We start from the raw sequence: 6,772 nt of genomic DNA, 5'->3' as shown, positions 1-6,772 counted from the left end.
AGTATGATGGCTCTGAGGATGTTAAATTAGGTTTTGAATAGAAATATGAGATAAAACCGCCTGTTCTGTTTTAATAACTGCCCCTTTTTATACTCTAGATAAATGATAAGTTAGACAACTCATAGGCTTTATCGCTTTATATAGTTGGTGCTATAAATAACAACTAGTCTTTTCTGACTGATAAGCAGTAGTAAGGCTTGCAGTGTTGTGTAACTCAAAACCTAAGCTGTGCACACTGAGACCCAAGCAAAAAGGCCCTGTGCTTCTGAGCATTCGTTGACTAGCCAAACAGCCCCTGTCGCTCATAATGTTCAAAGGTTAACTGGGCCCAAAGTGGAGTAACTCCACTTGCATGACCTTCAGCTGAAGTGACTGCTCGTTTTCATCTATTTCATCTAAAAAGGCCAAGCAAACAGGACCTGCTTGTGTGGGAAAAGTCACTGTGTACAGATCTCATCTGGCTCCATCTGGAGCTGGGCAAGGTGCCCAGTAATCTGCATCTGACTGTCATGAGTTTAAATCCTAGTGCCACTGGTTAATTTAGGATTCAGACTTGTCAAGGGTTTTTGTGGGCCAGCTGTAAGTGGGACTCTGTACAAAGAGTTCAAATGTAATCTTAATCCCTCTGCAGAGTTAGGGTGGATGTTGCAGCAACTGCAGTGCTGTTCATTCCAGAGAGCTATTGTGCTCTGGGAGTTAATGCTAGGTTACTAAATTGCCCAGTAATCATTCCAAAAAAGCATTGTTTTGGGGTGTTGAAAATGAATGCGTGGCATTGTCTCCTCCACACTTCCTTCTTCTGGACTGATGCTGTGCAGTGTAGCCATTCAGCCACTACTTGCACTGGCAAACGGGGGAATGCTGAAATTAAAGATGTAGTACTTTCCCCTCTTTATATTGGCAAGCATCACCATTCAGAGCCTCAGCACTTCACACAAGTGGGCACTAGCCTGGTTTCACAGAGGAGGTACTTATGGTGCAGACAGGTTAAGTGGCCACACAGGAAGTCAGTGCAGCCAGGAATAGAACCAGAATACCTGTGTTCAATTCCTGGGTCTCACCACTAGAGAACATTCCCCTGTATTCTGTCCCATCTCTCAAATACCTGTGCTGATCACTTCTTTGAGTGTATTTGCTTTTCACTGCAGTGAGAGTAACCGTATTGGCAAGAAAAAGGCATCATGCAGGAAGGAATTATAAAGCAATATCCAAACCACTTTGACCTTAAAGGCGATATTAGCTAGTCCTAGGCCTCTCCTGAGCAAAGACTTCAAATTTGGACTAAATTAGCAACTTCTTTTGCATTTGTAGCCTAAACAAAATCTGAGCCCAGGCCTCCAGAAATGATCTGAGCTAGTACACTAATCCATCATGCCACTTAGCCCAGTTTGAAACAATGCTTGCCCTTGCAAACGATGATATAAAAGCTTTTGCAAGGTTGGCACTTTACTGGGGTTATAATAACTGTCACCTGACTCAATCTGTACCTGCAAATGTTCTTTATCTCTTGTCACGCATTCACCTTTTAACTACCCATTCAATGATTGCAGAGGCTATTTAACCCTTACACACCACTTTTTTTGTTAGGCTTCGCTTCTCTTTGCCAATGCTTATTAATGTCTTAATAGCCTTTTAAAAAGACAGGAGGCAGAACGGGCAGAAGAGAACTGAAGCCAACACTACTTTTGCTTCCTAACTTTCGTGAGGTACAGGAAGAGATCAGTAAGGCAATTTGAAAATATTCTGCAGATTACCCTAGTAATTATGTAAATGAATACTTTGAAATCTGTATTGCTATTTGCTGCAATAAGGCAAACAGGGTTTGGCCCTGAAATACAATGCATGTGCATGTATATAACATATAGTAGATGATGAAGATTTATAATCAAACTTACACCTAATTCTTGTTATCTTAAATCATCTTTGATCCTAATAGTATCATAAGCAGCAAATCTCTTGCTCTGCTGTCTAATCAAACCGGACCAGCCACTGACCCCTAGTTCTGTATGTGGAAAGAGATTCTGCTGTTTCCGTGACCTTTTTCCTTCTACCCCCCTCGGCTTTGCTTCTGGATCCCGCAGGCACCTGTCCATGCAGACCACCGTCCATGCTGCTGGAGGGTTAGGTACACCAGAGGCTGGGCTGGTAGTATGAGGTTGGGCTGGGGTGGCGCTTGTCTGACAGAAAAGATGATACACTCTGGGCCTGTATCTATCACTTCTGTATTGCACACACCCTCTGCAGCTGTGGCTAGGAAGCTGGATAGCAAGGACTGTTCTCCTAGGTTTGGGCGTGGGCCCTGTGACCATTTCTGTTATGAGGGGGACAAACCCCACCCTCCTTACAATGATTAATGTGGTACTGGTGGCGAGGGATCCTCATGGAGACTTCCTTCATCCCATCTCATGGGAGATTGGGTTCAATATTCTCTGCCTCTCCCAGCTTTTATAGTGCCCAGCACTCAGGCCTGGCATTCGACATACACATTTTAATTGCTTATTTCAGCTGTTTATTATGAAGATCCATTGAAATGGCACTTGTCTGGAGGAGAGTATAACAGTAGGAAAGGAGAGGTTCTGAAGAGAGATGCCCTTTGATAATGCAAACTGATACAGCAGCTATAATTTATGCACACTATGTGAGGCACCAAAAATAAAATCAATTGAGAATTCTCATGAACAAGACGGAGGGGGTAGTTGTCTATGTGTTTTGAGAGCGAATACCCTTGATATGGAATTTGTGTTCATGCAGTGGGAGCTGGTGTTGCAACGTTAGCATATTAACTAGCTTTTAGGATTTGTACTTAGTATACACTATTGGCTTCTCAAGCTGTCTGTTGATCTGAATATTTTCAATGGAATTGTTTCCTATCATAACTATTCTGCATTTTGTGGCTACTTCTGAGGTGGGTGTCTTACTTTTCACGTTTAAATATAAAAGGCAATAAACAACTGTTTGTAAAACCAAGCACAAGTGGGTCAGCCAGGGCTGTCTTGGTAACAGTCTCTCCCCTAACAAATAGAGGAGTTATGTCGAAAATGAACATGTGATAGGTGGTATTTATACAGAATCACTGGACGCAATTATGCAATCATGAAAGCAACCAAACATAGCCAGGTTTCCTTGCTTCATCTGGGATGCCACCCAAATTTGTCAGCTGTACTTCAGCATTAGTCTCATGCTGATCTTCCTGTCCTTGGGTGTTGCTGTACTAATCTGTGGAGCTCCCCTCAGCACTACTCTATCAACACTTTCCCCTACAGACTCTCTCCTTTCTGCCTCTCCTAATTTTGTGGACCTTCTGAAGCTCCACCAAACCACTCTGACCTTCAGCAAGCTAAGGATGATGAACTAGGTATGGAAGCAAGGATACGTCTATTGCAAGTGCTGATGTCTCATTAGACATTTATTTAGTATTCCTGGCAAGGTATAGTTGCAATACCAGGATTTAACAGGGGCAGCCAGAGTTCACTAAACAACCTTTTTGTATAAATCTTGTGGGAATGTACTTGGAAGTGCAAAGTCAATGCATATATGTTTCAACACTAGTATCCTGGTAACATCGATCAGCTGTGTCTGGTCTCTCTTTATCCTCACTTATTAGCACCGAAAGAAACCTAGATCCTTTTCATCCCTGGTATAATTCCATTTAGATCTATAGAGTTACCCCAGGAATGAATTTGCCCACTCTTTGTTGAAGAAATATTTAAATGACTGCATTCTTTATAAATTGCAATAACTTTTACTCTTTATTTTCTGAAACACTTTCTGTAGGGATGGTCTATTTTTCTACCTAAGGGCAGGGAGTGACTGTGTGTGATTTAAGCAGCAATCTCACACCCTCCTCCTCATCTCATTTACATATTTATATGATGAATTATTACTAGAGTAACAGCTGTACACAGTACTCATATCTCAGCAACGTAACCTTCCCCTTCTCATCAGATCACTTCTATTTCTGACTAGAAATCTTCTGGTCGACGTTTTCACTGGCTGTTGATTTTTTTTTTTTTTAATTCTGTTGGTTGGTAGATCCTTAGGGATATTGTCTTCAGTGTCATTTATATTTATTCCCTCTGCTTAAAACAAGACACCAGATACAATGATGCTGAAGAGACTAGACAGCTTAAAAAATGGTAAGTTAAGTAAGTGTGTGTGTGTGTGTGTGTGCGCGCTCTCCAATGAACTGTTCATTAGTTTAAAGGGGTTAGTATGATGAACTAGAATTTAGGTTCTAACTACCCTACTAGTCTAACATTAAAACACAGAAACAAAGTGTGTGTGTGTTTAACTTAAAAATTAAACAGGAATATGCTGATTGGGGTCCTGGTTATACAGAATGCTTTAATACTTTTACATAAGCTAGGTATGGGGTTAGTTTGTTTTGGGTTTGATTTGGACTGGTGTGTGTTTTCACATGGCACCAAGAAGAGCGAATGCACAGTGTAATCTTTTTAGATAGATTGTATCTAGTGTATTTTCTGTAATGATGCATGGACAAAAATAGGAGGATGACCAGTTAGACTTTCCATTGTGAGAAAAGGTAGGGATGACAAATCCAAGCAGCACCGATATTATTTCAAGATGATGAATTGCCCAAATATGGAGAGAACTACAAATGTAAAATCTTTGTTCTTACTAGAAAGTTTTGAAAGTCACATCAAGACTTGAAAAATATGAAGCATAGAGAAGTCTCAGAGTTCTCTGCTGTGTGAACCCGTAACTGCAAGATTTTTTGAAATATAACTTATTTGCATGCCTCTTTAAAACGTGTCTTATGTATTGCATACTACAGAACAAATGACTTTGGGCTGGGCTCCAATGCAGTTATGACACAGAACTTAATATCAGTGGTAATATTTTGGAGGCAGTCTTGTTTGCACACCTGCCTTTTAAATTCTAAGGATCGTGTTGTACTACAGGGTTTTGGTTTGGTTTGTTTAAGCAGATTTCCCCTGTGAAATTGGCATGGAATTATGACTTTAAAAGAATCAATTTTGGCGTCTTAAAAGAGAGTTTGGTCCCTGTTTTTGTTTAGATGTGAAAATGTTGCTTTTCTTGTGTCTAAAAGGATGTTTGTAGTTGGAGAGTTACTGAGCTCTTTATTATAATATTAAAGGCAGCACTAGTGTTTTCATGACACTGCCTTGTGTATCTCTTTCCCTTTAGTGCTTTTCCTGACACAAACATAACTGGGATTACAGAATGAAATGGTGAGAACCTGCTGCTCCCACAGCAGGCAATAGGAGTCACAGATGCTCAATAGCTCTCAGGGTCTAACCTTGAGATAGCAAAGGATGGTTCCCCTGAGTCAAGGTCTTGTTGATGTCCATGGGTGTTGGATTGAGTCACAGGAAAGGGCTCCCATCTTTTAAATTCACTGTTTGTCTCAAGAGTTTGTTTTTTCTTATAAAAGTAAAATGAAAGTTTTGGTATCCCAGAGCAGTTGAGAACAATGGTGTTTTTCAAAATGCCTTAATATCTTGCTAAACTTGTAGTGTAACTCTGAGGTAAAATCGCATTTCAAAAATCCCTTCAGTTGATTATCTTCACTGATTGTTACCATCTTGCAACAACTGTCCTTCTGGGCAGAAGAAAAAACCTACTGCCAGAATTACAAATAATTTACATAACCCAATTTAAAGCTCTTAACAAAATGTTCCAGCGCTAAGAGGATTGTTATACTGTAATTAACATGTGGGATGAAAATACTTTCTGAAGTTCAGAAACACTCAAAAGATAGATTAGATTCCTAGGAAAGAAAAAAAAATTAGCTTTTTGCCACCACTGGCAATGTAAACAAATGATCAATTTAAAAACAACACATTGTGCATGATGATGAAGTATTTCTGGGCTGTGAGAGTTCATGCCAGTTTTGCAAGCCATTAGTAACAGTAGTTTGTGTTTTGTTGGTGATATATATATATATAAATTTTTTTTATGCTCCCAAAGCACTTCACATACTCTACGCAAGCAGCATAACTAAAATGCAGCCAACTGGTGCACAGCTCACACACCAATGTACGTGGGAAAGGGGCGGGAGGAATTCTGGCTAAGGGCACTGTGTCATGGGATCGTTAATATCCTTGCACCTCATTTTGGACAGCTATGACTCATGTTGAGTAGTTCTAATGAAATGAATGGACCTACTTATGCAATAAGGTAGTAGTGTGAGTAGAGATTTCTTCCGAAGGACCTTTACACGGTGAACTTTGTGGCACCCAATCTATCCACCTCAGAATGACAAAGTCCTGAATCCACCCTTCTAGGACCAGAGGCCAACTCAAAACAATCTGCTACTCTAGACAAAACTTTAGCGGGCCGCACCCCTCCTCCTAGGCCTAGGACTGCAGATTTGGCCCAGCCGCATTTCTGTCATGATGGAGGGGCTGCTGAGCCAGATGCGAGGGAATGGTGTTGCAGCCTGGTGGATGGGGCTGCGGTGCTTCTAGGTTTGGCCCAGCCACCTCTTTGTCAGGGAAGGGTCTCTGGGCCAAATCTGCCACCAGAGGCAGTTGCCCAGAAACCTGCCAACCTAGGCAGCTACCTCATTTGCCTATAGCTAGAGTGGCCTCTGACTAGGATTGGAACCTTTGGTTCCAGGAAGTCTGCATAATCCAAGGAAGATGATCAGATCATTGAGCTTTCCCCTTCTGTTGATCAGTAACTTATTTTATTGTGCTTAAGTGTTAAAGTGATCTCTTAAATCAGCCAAATTCACCCATAAAATGTCAAATATAATCTCTGGGGACCAGCATTATGAATAGCCAAG

At 41.0% G+C, this 6,772-nt stretch overlaps 1 protein-coding gene across 2 annotated transcripts in view; it reads left to right on the top strand.

Annotated features, from left to right (window-relative positions):
• Window positions 1-3,218: 3,218 nt before the first annotated feature.
• MAPK6 (mitogen-activated protein kinase 6) overlaps window positions 3,219-6,772 on the top strand; it is a 51,846-nt gene continuing 48,292 nt past the window's right edge. Inside the window, exon 1 of one of the 2 annotated variants that reach the window (XM_050966899.1) lies at window positions 3,219-3,355. The gene's annotated coding sequence lies outside the window, so the exon portion shown is untranslated. Of the gene's footprint in view, window positions 3,356-3,962; window positions 4,137-6,772 lie in introns of those variants that run through there. The other variant, XM_050966898.1, reaches the window with a different exon arrangement.

The sequence above is a fragment of the Gopherus flavomarginatus genome, chromosome 9 (assembly GCF_025201925.1).
Source record: "Gopherus flavomarginatus isolate rGopFla2 chromosome 9, rGopFla2.mat.asm, whole genome shotgun sequence".
NCBI lineage: Eukaryota > Metazoa > Chordata > Testudines > Testudinidae > Gopherus > Gopherus flavomarginatus.
Note: the sequence above shows the minus strand (reverse complement) of the source record. Positions and strands in the feature narration are given on the sequence as shown.